Here is a 12,950-nt window from a genome sequence, read left to right as displayed (position 1 = left end):
CTTGGATTGCCACAGAGTAGTACCCTGAGATCAGTCTTTCTGTTCATCTGACAGTGATTGCTCCTTGTTTCCCAGTGGTAGTGAAGCCATATCTCCTGTTGAGAGCGCTAGGATAAGTGATTGAAGTGTTCAGTCTTTTGTAAGACTTTGCAAGATGGTGCAGTGCTGTCATCCATGGCTTGAGTTTCTCAGCATAATGTATTTCCTCAATTTATTGAGCCCCAAAGGCTTTGAACAGGCTTTCTTGGTTCTCATTTTGGGTATCAAACCAACTGACAGACTTGGTTTGATAGGGAGTTGTTCAGGTTCACTTCCACCTGTTTCAGAAAAAGGGTATACCTTGTGGGTAGTTAGAAGTCAGGCCAGATCAGAAAGAAAAAAAAAGGAAATAGTGAATTTCAACAGTGAGTTTCAGCACCCACATTTCATATTGATTGATGACAAAATGCCCAAGCAGGGAGACAACGTTACTGCTAGGGAACAGCTCATTTCAAAACCAGTCTTCCCTAGTGCAGGATTCAATACAAAACATCAGTAGCTTGGCAGAAAGTATATGAATGGGCCACCCACTGTGTGGTTTTACAATACGTGAACCAACCTGAACAGTGGCTCTGGGAAATGCAGTTGTATTTGAAGTATTCATGCAGGGAATGTGACACACAGCAACCGCAGCACTTGTTATGATCTTAGGGAAAGCAAGCCCTTCTGGATACTCTCACTGCATCTAGGCATCCTTTTTGCTTCTCTGGCCTGGCAAAACTCCATTGCTGTTCCAAATAGCAATAAATACCAAAAACCTCCTGCCAATGAATGCTTCCAATTTCAGGTGGAGATGTCAGGAGATTTCATGCAACCAGCATCTAAGCTCATGAGACTGTTCTTTCCAGGAATGGTATCTAAATGTCCTGGATCTCTAGAGTGTTTTCTATATTGTAAGGACCTTTTTAGACTTTAAAACGCAGGTACCAAAGTTCTCAAATAGAACTGTTATATCCAGAGATCAGGTTCTAGATTTATGTGTCTGAGAAAAAAGAAAACAGCCACAAAAACGCTGTCAGCTCCTGAGAGTCATCTCTACATAAAAGAAGGGTTGGCAGGACTTTTCTCCAAGAAAATATTGGAGGTGGAACTTTTTGCCACCTGCATGACCGAAAGTTACTGCTACTGTCGTCAACATTACTGTCAACATCAACTTGCATAGTGTCATTAACAGTGGGTTGATGCAATGGAAAAGGTGCTTTCCTCAAACATCTTTCTGGTAGCCCCTCTGGCAAAATGAGAATGAAAAGATTGTTTGTTCTTTAAGGCCTATGGAGTGTTTAACTTAAGGTCATTGTGCAAAACTATAGCTATGTACTCCATTGCCTTCAGGATTTTTTTCTGTGACCTCCTGGGCGTGGAGTGTCTGTGAAGATAATTAATCTTGAAAGCTCTCAGTAATAAATAGCAAACAATTTTAGAATCATAGAATCATTTAGGTTGGAAAAGACCTTTGAGATAGTCAAGTCCAACCATAAACCTAACACTGCCAAGTCCACCACTAAACCATGTCACTAGGTGCCACATCTACACATCTTTTAAATACCTCCAGGGACGGTGACTCAACCACTTCCCTGAGCAGCCTGTTCCAGTGCTTGACAACCCTTTTGGTGAAGAAATTTTTCCTAACATCCAATCTAAACCTCCCCTGGCGCAACTTGAGGCCATTTCCGCTGGTCCTATCACTTGTTACTTGGGAAAAGTAACCAACAACCCCTCACTACAGCCTCCTTTCAGGTAGTTGTAGAGAGAGATAAGGTCTCTCCTCCACTTCCTTTTGTCTGGACTAAACAACCCCAGTTCCCTCAGCCACTCCTCATAGGACTTGTTCTCTAGACCCTTCACCAGCTTCGTTGCTCTTCTTTGGACATGTTCCAGCACTTCAGTGTCTTTCTTGTAGTGAGATTTAAGGCCCAAGAGAATTTTTTTACTTTTCTACATTTTACTTTTCTGTATTTTTTAGAAATATTTTTTGTGACCCTTTTTTATTTGTTGGATGCTAGGTGAAAACCAGACAGCAAACATATATATCAGTCAGAGGTAGACAAGTGTCTGCAGCTTTGCTTTCAGTTACGAGCGAGGTTGATATTTTTGGATCCTCGCTATTAAAATGTTCTGTGTGTCTTGAGACAGTATTACCTTGGCAAAGGTAATAAGAGTTCTTTTTAAACTTTTGGTTTCATGCTTGGGGAGTCATTTCTGCAGAGGTAGTTACTTTAGCTCATAGAATAAAAATAATGAGCGTCCAATTGTAGAGTGATTTTATACTTTGCAGTAAGTTTTGAAAGAATAATTTAGTACTGTTGACTTAGCCAAGAATCTTCCCCACCTGATACCAGGATTCTGTCTTAGCAAGTCTTCTGCCGTTCTTCTCATGCTCAGATGCCCAAACCATATATTTACAACAAAATGCATCTGCAGTTCTGTTTCAGTCAAAGGGAAAATCTGGTTATGTAAATTAGTTTGATAATATGTATATATTGTTTTATTACGTAGTAAGGCTACTAAGAGAATGTTGCCCATACAGATATTTCAGTATATATCTTTCGGACTAAGATGACTGATTTGATGGAGTACCATGGCTCTTGAACAAATGCAAGAGACTTACCAGAGAGATCTTAAAAGGGTACAATTTTTATGTTTTAGTTAACATGTTTATAGAAAAGATGAACAAGCCTTCAGTGTCTGTTATATGGTTTACTGGAGTTAAACCATAGATTGTGTGTGTGTGTGCTCATGTATATGTGCAGTTTATGTTGTATGTATAATATGTATTTAGACAGGGAAAAAGAGAAAGATTTTATATGTCTGCAATACCTACGGATGTAGTAAAAATACTGGCAAACAATACTTTTCTGAAGGGAAAATTAAGAACTTGTAATTTTTTCTTCAAAGGTATCACTGTAATGTATTTGTCCCTTCCCATATTTCACATTTGGGGTTTATATTCTTTTTTTTTCCTATTTCTTTTTGTTTATACATTTTACATTGAGTAAAGTTTTACTGCATTTTACTGGGAGTATCACTTGCTGTATACCATAAGCCCTGAATGGAGTTTGAGAAAGCAGCTACTAGGGAGCACAGTTGAGTATTACTATTGCTGTAACGAGTCAGGTGTTTTAACAAGCATGGAAATTCTGTCCGTCATATTTACAGAGCTAATATTCAAGCATGAAAATTGTTTTAGAGTAGTACTTGCAAAGACAAACTTAGAGGTGAGTATTCCTATATTTCATATCAGCATATGAATCACTCAGAGGTGTTTAGGTAAGAAAATAGCTTGTCCAGCTGCTTCAAAGCCCAGGACTGTGATACATGTAAACACATTCCAACAGAGAATGTGAAAGGATGGGGAAGCACGTGGAATGTCTGTGGGTTTCTGCAGATTAGTTAGGAGCACTTTAAAAATGCCTTTGCATATTAATCATATGTGAAGTTACATTTTTAACTGGCCACTCAAGTCTCACTTAGCCTATGTTTGTATTTTCAGTTGAAACCAATGTTTTATTTCTTTTTGGAGCATTTTAACAATTTCTGCAATTGTCATTGTTTCTGTTCTCATAAATTGTATATATGACTCAATATTCAGAATTAAAAGCAGGAAGTACAAAACACACAGATAAAATCTACAGTTAAAATCCTAGAAGCAAGTGAAAGGAGAAGAGAACAAACCTGGAAAATGTCATACAGCTGAAGTTATCTCTGGCTAGAAGCCAAGATTTTCTCTATTTGTGTTCTTAGCATGTAAAAACCAAGCTGTTTGAAGGCACACATCCCTGGGTAGAAATGGAAGATATTCCATTTCCAGAACTCCTCTAAACACAAGAAACAAATGCAAAACCAAAAAAAGGAAGAACCCTTCTGATGTTGTTCTTACTGTTGTGTCTTACATCTTTGTCTGAATCGGAGAATCACTCGCTAAAAAATTGCAAAAACAACTGGCCAGCTAAAACTGGTATTCCAATGTACTTTTTGAGTGTTTTCTCATATAACAAGACCAAGTTAAAAAGGCTTTTAATTTCATTTCCTTTGCTTATAGTCTATGAAATTATTTGGTTCTTTGGAAACCATTGATAAAAACAAGAGTTACATATCTCATCTGAGCTGTAGAACTCTATTAACTTAATTATCAGGATATTTTTGTGTCTGATTATTTCATTTGTGTTGTTCTTTGTATCCACTGTTTTTTTAAACCTGTAAAGTTTAGCTCTAGCAAAATCTGCTGTAGCATGGGCCTCTGTTTTAGAAAGCCATCTTCCATTTTGACAGTTTCCCTCCTATGAGAGATTCTCTTACTAAACTTGCAAATTAATTTTGTTCACTTATGTAATGAATTCAAATTCCTCTGTTTTTGCTTTTGTTTACGAGTGCATTTTCCCTTTCTCTGCATTCTTGTCCCTATTTTCTAATTCCCTCATCATTTTTCTCAGAGAAATGCTTGCAGCTGCATTTTCATTTATGAGCCTGTGATTTCACAATGAAGAGAGAAAGAATATATCTCTCTCCTTAGGAGAAAAATTTAGGAAATTCACATTATCTGCTCAGTTGCTTTAAAAATTTATCAGAATAAAAATAAAATCAGCAGCATATGAGAGCTTTTCTACATTAGAAGTGATTAGTTTCTCATTTATATACCTCTCTTTCGTGACATATTGTTTTACACAGAGCTCCTAAGTGACAGGTAAACCCATTAAAAATCACCTTTGCTATTGTGACAGCATTACTGTATGATATCCCTAAAATAAAGGCTTTGAAAGAATCCCTTCATGTTTTGGAAGGGTTACTAAGATCTCATTCAAGGATTTAGGCTGCTTGAATTTTATGTTTCCCATCCAAAAAGAGGTTTAAATCTTTTGTACTTGTGTGGGATGCATCTGGAGTGGAGGGAGAAGAGCGGGGAAACTGCTTTAACTCTAAAATTTCTCATGCAATATCAACTTGGCATACATCATCATATGAGTTAGAATATGAGTTATAGGCAGAACTCAGCTACAGAATCCTAGCCTCTCCCTGCACCAGTTTAATGTCCAACTTGAGTACAATAACTATACTGTGAACAGAATTAGTAGTAGTAGTAGTATCATTTCACAAATGACTGCAAGAAAAGGCTTGTTAGAGGAAAGGCCTTAAATCAAATGTCACAATATTAGTTCTTGCTAAAATTACTTCAGTTCTAGATCTGCTCAAAGAATGATGGTGTTATAAAGTGTGATCATAGCCGAATGAGTCCAGACACACTGGGTAATGGTTTGAAGGTCATTCAGATATGGAGGTCCCCTCTTTCATTGTTCCCGGTCAAGAATAATATTCTCCCTTTCAAGCAGAAATGTTTAATATCTGTCACAAGTCTTGATAATCATTAAGGCAAACTTCAGCTAAGTTGTCATATGTGACAAGTCATCTCATCTAATGCACATATTCAGAAAACACAAAGAAATATCTGAGCCAAAACAGAGGTGAAAAAAAGAACTTGTGAAACGGGACAATGCAAGTCCCAGGGGATCTTCTGTACCAGTAGGAAACTACATAGTGTGACAGGTAATAAAATTTCATGCTGTAGAGGTGACAGGTGCAAAGCTAATGCACAACAATGTGTCATTCTCATAATTGTCCTCAACAGAAGCATGGACTTCTTCCTGAATTAGCATTTATAGAATCATGCCCCAGTAGTAGAACCTGACACTAAACAGCAAATAATGACGACGACAGAATACTATGAAAATCCTCCTATATTTGAAAACAGAGGGAATCTGTAACTGTATTTGTTGGAGGGAAATAAAAACTACTCTAGTCTATTTTTGAGGCATATGTTAACATTTTAAAAAATACTTGGAGACAAGTTCTGTTTACAAGAGAACTTCAGCCTCTAGGAGCAAGAATATCATTCATTTAAATGACTTTCAACCTCCTCAATATCTAGATCATACATAAGAATTTCAGTTCCCAAGTCACTGAGAAATTTTTGAGGATTGAAATTTTACTATTAATACCCTAGAAGAAAATAATTAAAACTAATACAGGCAGTAGATACAGAAAGATCAAAGAAGTGGTGAATGTTGAAGATGGGTCACTGTGTCAGCGATACAAATCACTTAGAAAACTGGTTATTAGTACGTTATTAATACAGCCAAGTATGAATTGATACATATATAGGACTAAAGAATGTAAGTGAAATTTACAGGATGGAGGATTATATCCTAGAAGTAAAGATTTAGGAGAACATTTGAGAATCATAGCAAGTAATCTGCTAAATACAAGTTCTAGCATATGTATAAAGAGCTAAGTCTCTTGTAGAATTAGGAGGTTATTTTTGACCTTACCTTTGTATTCCCAGAACAAGACGACAACAGTATATTGTATAGAATTCAGAGGAGAACCGTTAAATTTTTTAAGCGGTTGAAAGATGGACCGTATACTCCAACTCAGTATCATAACTCAGGCTGTTTAGTTCAACAAAGGTATTACTACAGGATGATTTGATTGCATTCCAATAATACTGAGCCACATGGAGAATAAACTTTGAATAAAGTTTCTATTTCAGCAGCAATAGCTAGATATTAAAGTTAGACTAATTCAGACTGTAAATAAAGCATAATTTTAACAGTGAAACTAATAGTCATTAGGAAACTATATCAAATGCTTTGATAGATACTAATTTCAAGGCAAGATTGGATATTTATTTGTGATCTACAGTTCAAACAGAAGCAAGTTCAGGGAGGTTCCCAGACTATATTAAATACCAAATCAGACAAAATTATCAAAATTATTTCTCCTGGTTGCAAATAATCTCTTAACTCTTACTTCAGAGAATTAAATTAATTTTCATGTTATACTAATGGACAATATGTAGTAGAAGCACAAACTCAGAAGACCAGTACCAGCAGAAATAACACAGCAACAGTGATCTGTAAGGACAGAATGCCAGTCTGTCTGGCTATTTGGCTAAAATTTGGCTATTTTAATATGTGATGCTCAAATGAATTTGAAACTTTCTGGAAATTTTGACAAGATGCTTTTGATTTCCTTACCTCTGTGTAATTGTGTCGTTTAGAAACATCTGTAGTTTCAGTCTGCCTTCTTGGAGAAGAACATTGTGAGAGTGAGAGTACTCTTAGAGTTTAGCACCTTGCTGGAAAAACTTCTTGATTTTTGAGACTGCCGTCTGTAATGTTGATGAGTAAACCAGAAGTTGGGGTCATTTATGAAATCGGAAAGTGTTTTGTATGTCACCTCCTGATACAGTGACCCTGTTTAGAGAAACAAAGACTGACTGTTCTCTGGCAATGAATAGAAGAACAAATGAGGGACTGAAGCCATTTTAGGAAATGGCTATCTTGGGAAAAGTGTCAGAAAGAAATGGATGTCCAAACTTATAACCTAAGTAGTTTTAATATTTTTCCATGACTTCCAAACAATATTAGTACACATGTGATCTGACAGATCCTTTCTGTGATGACCTGTGGGCAGAAACCAGGCATGGATTTACAAGGTGATAAAGAGGATTTTAGATTTCATGTTAGCAGTGTCCATGTGCATGCATAACAGTATAACAATAGTGCAGGTACACTGTCCCAGTCTTCTCCTCACATTCCTCAGTCAGACAGGAATTGTGTGTGCCCAGAAGTGATCTTTGAAATGATAGACTGCAGCTGCTATGTGCAGGATCGACTGAGCCTGGGCTGGGGACTGGGGAGGGAGGTTGACTTTGTTGTCTTTAACAGTCCAGCCAGCTGAAAAGAAGAAAGGGCTCAAGAGTTGCACAACGACAATTCATGACCTGGTCCATTTCAATCTTGAACATCTTATTTTAGTTTTTTTAAAAGAGACATTTATGAATCTTCATGTCAAATGAAGATTTTTTTACATTTTACATTTAATTGTCCTACTCTTAAGAGTATAAAACCATAGATTTAGGCTTATTTCATATTTCTGTTACAAAGGACACTATCTAAAAATTATTTCTTCCCAGTGAATCTGACTTGGAAGAAGTATATGTAGAAGGAAATGCTGTCTTCATAAAATAGAAATTCATAGCAAAACATTAATTGTTTTAAATACGGTCCTGATAGTAACTTTCTCAGTTTTGGACATTTTTTCTAATTCTGTCTCTTGGAGCAGGGTAGCTGGGTATGAAGCTTCTCATGAATGAAGTGGCATCTTTATTGACTATGGACATACAAAAGTAGGATAAATACAGCCCTTTCACCCTTGTAGTCAAGAAGGTGACATTTAATATGCCTTGAGACCCATTTCCTGAATAAGAAGCTAGAAAGTGTGAGTAAAAATGTTTCAGTGAGGCCCATCTCCAAATATTTTCCCATTATCTGTGGTCCTCTTTCCAAAATGTCAACGTGTTTAACACTTCATTTTGCTTTGTCTGGAAGTCAAGAGTAAAGAAATTTCCCCATGGACTCTGCAAGGAAAGATGAACTGTGTGTTGTTGGCATGCCCAGTTGAGACTAAATCCTTCCATAACTTCACTCTTCATCCTTGTGAGAAGCCTGTCCAAACTATAACAGAAAGGTGTTCCTGTGCACTCCCTTTCCCTCCCATTGGCTGGCCGTGCAGAGAGGAAGCCTTTCCCATGATGATTTTGAATATTCAGAGCCACCAAGGGGGACGCAGCTGGGCACAGAGCATCCCTTTCACCCCAGGAGCCCCTCTCCTTCCCTGGCTCTTTATTATACCCCTTTTGCTTCCTTTACCCTCAGGAAGCCAGATGTTTTTAAAGAAGAAGGGACACAGAGCTTCCAGAACACTGCGGAGACAGGCCTACCAGATTGGTGAGCACAGTTTTTAAAACACTTGGGATGTTGAGGCACGTGCATGCTCACAAGCAGGCTCAACTAGGTGTCTGTCAGTGCAGAGCTTGGAGCACGGATTCTACCAATGGTTGCCATACAGAAGCAAATGGTGTTTTATTCTGTCCATTAAATAACACTGCCTTGTCCGTTAAATTCTTATGCACCAGTGCACTGTAGACATACATGGAGTATCCCAGAGTCCTGAGGGAATTGGCTGATGTAGTTGCCAAGCCACTCTCCATGATATTTGAAAAGTCATGGCAGTCAGGTGAAGTCCCTGCTGACTGGAAAAAGGGGAATGTTGTGCCCATTTTTAAAAAGGGAAGAAAGGAGGACCCTGGGAACTATCAACCCGTCAGCCTCACCTCTGTGCCTGGGAAGATCATGGAACAGATCCTCCTAGAAGATACGCTCAAGCACATGGAGGACAGGGAGGTGATTTGAGACAGCCAGCACGGATTCACCAAGGGCAAGTCCTGCCTGACCAACCTAGTGGCTTTCTATGAAGGAGTAACTGCATCAGTGGACAAGGGGAAAGCAATGGATGTCATCTATTTGGACTTCTGTAAAGCGTTCGACACAGTCCCCTACAACATCCTGCTCTCTAAATTGGGGAGATATGGGTTTGATGGGTGGACTGTTTGGTGGATAAGGAATTGGCTGGATGGTCACATCCAGAGGGTCGTGGTCAATGGCTCGATGTCCACATGGAGACCAGTGACAAGTGGGGTCCCTCAGGGGTCCGTACTGGGACCAGTGCTATTTAACATCTTCATCAGTGACATAGACAGTGGGATCGAGTGCACCCTCAGCAAGTTTGCAGATGACACCAAGCTGAGTGGTGCCGCTGACATACCAGGAGGACGAGATATCATCCAGAGGGACCTGGACAAGCTGGAGAGGTGGGCCTGTGTGAACCTCATGAGGTTCAACAAGGCCAAGTGCAAGGTCCTGCACCTGGGATGGGGCAACCCCCGGTATCAGTACAGGTTGGGGGATGAAGAGATTGAGAGCAGCCCTGCAGAGAAGGACTTGGGGGTACTGGTGGATGAAAAGCTGGACATGAGCCGGCAATGTGCGCTTGCAGCCCAGAAAGCCAACCGTATCCTGGGCTGCATCAAAAGGAGCATGGCCAGCAGGTCGAGGGAGGTGATTCTGCCCCTCTGCTCTGGTGAGACCTCACCTGGAGTCCTGCGTCCAGCTCTGGGGCCCTCAGCACAAGAAGGACATGGAACTGCTGGAGCGGGTCCAGAAGAGGGCCACCAAAATGATCCAAGGGCTGGAACACCTCTCCTACGAGGCCAGGCTGAGAGAGTTGGGGTTGTTCAGCCTGGAGAAGAGAAGGCTGCGGCGAGACCTTATTGCGACCTTCCAGTACTTAAAGGGGGCCTACAGGAAAGATGGGGAGAATCTTTTTAATAAGGCCTGTTGTGACAGGACAAGGAATAACGGATTTAAACTAAAGAAGAATAGATTTAGAATAGACATGAGAAAGAAATTTTTTACACTGAGGGTGGTGAAGCACTGGAACAGGTTGCCCAGAGAGGTGGTAGAGGCCCCATCCCTGGCAACATTCAAGGTCAGGTTGGACGGGGCTCTGAGCAACCTGATCGAGTTAGAGCTGTCCCTGCTCACAGCAGGGGGGTTGGGCTAGATGACCTCTAAAGGTCCCTTCCAACCCAAAGCATTCTATGATTCTATGATTCTATGGCTCCACAACACTGATAAAACTAAAATTCTGTTAATACCAAGAATGTTTACATTACTTGTCAGTAGCAGCAAACATCTTTATCTATCAAGGCTTTTCCCTTTTAAAAATAGAGCAAATTAGGAAGAAATCTGCTTGAAGGTAGTAGCGGAGTACAACTCTAGGGAAGTCACTGTTATGGCTCTTCAGTCATAACCTGCATACTTGTTTTTCCATTACCATGCTGATCATCTCTAAAGAAGGCTAACTGGAATGTTCATGAATCTCTAAACTATCCACTACGCTTTTTTTCCAAAATACATGTACAATTATATACTAGGTCCTATTTAGGGAGGATGGCTTAATAATATAGATTAATTTACAGAACTTACCTCCTATCACAGACAGGCCAAAGGGACAGGAGTGATAACAGAGGGAGAGTAAGCCACCTGTCATTTTCTCCATCAACAAATAGAAAAATTAATTTCTATAGTTTGATTCTTGTAGGAATTAAAAATAGGCAGAAAAGTAATGAAAAACCTATTGAAGGCTAGTACCTGAAAGCTTCAGTCATGTGAGGATCCTCACTGAGGTTAATGGGCCTATTTTGGAGGATTGAGTTATAGCTTAACGTTCGCTTTGCATACTGGAAAAACAAGTTTCTGTACTCATTACTGAATCAATCTGCCATATCCTTAGCCTTCAAAAGACTTGTTCTTGTTTAGCAATTGGTTGTTCATGCTGAAGCCATGTTGTCATAAATCTAGGTTTTCCTCATTAAATTGACTAAAGAGATCAATCAACCCACTAGAATCTTACACTATACTCTACACATCCCAAAAAACTTAACTGTAATTAGCTTGCAAGAAGCTGCAGCCTTTAAAACATTTTAGATTAATGTGAAGAAGATGATATAGACTGTCTGCTTTATCAGAAATTGCTTAGAAGCTGGAATCTACCAGCAGGTGATCAACTTGGAATACCTCATACATGTCAGTTCACGTATCATTGCTAACAGCCTAAGTCTAGAGGACGCATTTAATGAGCCTTTGGGCTCTTCTAAGCAGTGCTGGGGCAAGCATCAAGAAAAAACAGCCCCTGGAATAAAGTCTTGCTACCCAAAGCATGAGCAATAAGAAGATGTTTCTGCTCCCAGAGCAGGAGAAAATGCAATGGGCATTTTCTTACACTGAAAAAGTCTTTCTGTTCAAAGGAATATAGTGCAGTATTGTAGAGACAAATGAAGTTCTAGTTCCTTCCATTGAGTAATAGCTGTCAAAAAATTGACTTGCTGGTCTCAAACAGGATAAGTTTCTCTTTCTGTTCCTTCTCTTCACTTATTTCTAATAAACTGTAGTTTACTCCTCTTGGAGAATTTCTATTATTTTTTAGTAAACAAAAATCAATATTATATTTCATCTGACATTTTCTGAAAAATAACTATTTGTTTTAAGACATAGCTGATGACAGGGAATTTTGAAAGGCCATTTTTTATTGTCTCTGACCTGTGGCTTCCAAGTCATTTTTCTTCTGCAGACAGACATTTTTCCAAGTGGCTAAGTTATGATTCTGTACAAGGTGGAGCTTTACAGAGAAAACTGTCATTTTGAGGCATTGTCTTTAGGGACTGCATTTCTGCTTGTCATAGAATCATAGAATCGTTAGAATCATAGAATCGTTTAGATTGGAAAAGACCTTTAAGATCATCCAGTCCAACCATTAACCTACACTACCGAGTCCACTCTAAACCAATCAAGGGTAGACTAGACTAAACCATGTCCCGAAGTGCCACATCTACCCGTTTTTTGAACACTTCCAGGGATGGTGACTCCACCACCTCTCTGGGCAGCCTGTTCCAATTCTTGACCACCCTTTCCGTAAAGAAATTTTTCCTAATTTCCAACCTAAACCTCCCCTGGCGCAGCTTCAGCCCGTTTCCTCTCGTCCTATCGCTAACTACATGGGAGAAGAGGCCAACACCCACCTCACTACAGCCTCCTTTCAGGGAGTTGTAGAGAGCGATAAGGTCTCCCCTCAGCCTCCTCTTCTCCAGGCTAAACAACCCCAGTTCCCTCAGCCGCTCCTCATAAGGCCTGTGCTCCAGACCCTTCACCAGCTTCGTTGCCCTTCTCTGGACACACTCGAGCAACTCAATGTCTTTCTTGTATTGAGGGGCCCAAAACTGGACACACGATTCCAGGTGCGGCCTCACCAGTGCCGAGTACAGGGGAACAATCACCTCCCTGCTCCTGCTGGCCACACTATTCCTGATACAAGCCAGGATGCTGTTGGCCTTCTTGGCCACCTGGGCACACTGCTGGCTCATGTTCAGCCGGCTGTTGACCAACACCCCTAGATCCTTTTCCGCCAGGCAGCTTTCCAGCCACTCTTCCCCAAGCCAGTAGCGTTGCATGGGGTTG

The 12,950-nt window shown here is 39.9% G+C and overlaps 1 protein-coding gene across 8 annotated transcripts in view; it reads left to right on the top strand.

The window, feature by feature from the left end:
* Positions 1–12,950, top strand: part of GPHN (gephyrin) — a 314,644-nt gene that overhangs the window by 282,562 nt on the left and 19,132 nt on the right. The gene's annotated exons all lie outside the window — the stretch shown is intronic.

This window comes from Pelecanus crispus, chromosome 6 (genome assembly GCF_030463565.1).
Source record: "Pelecanus crispus isolate bPelCri1 chromosome 6, bPelCri1.pri, whole genome shotgun sequence".
Taxonomy (NCBI): Eukaryota; Metazoa; Chordata; class Aves; order Pelecaniformes; family Pelecanidae; genus Pelecanus; species Pelecanus crispus.
Note: the sequence above shows the minus strand (reverse complement) of the source record. Positions and strands in the feature narration are given on the sequence as shown.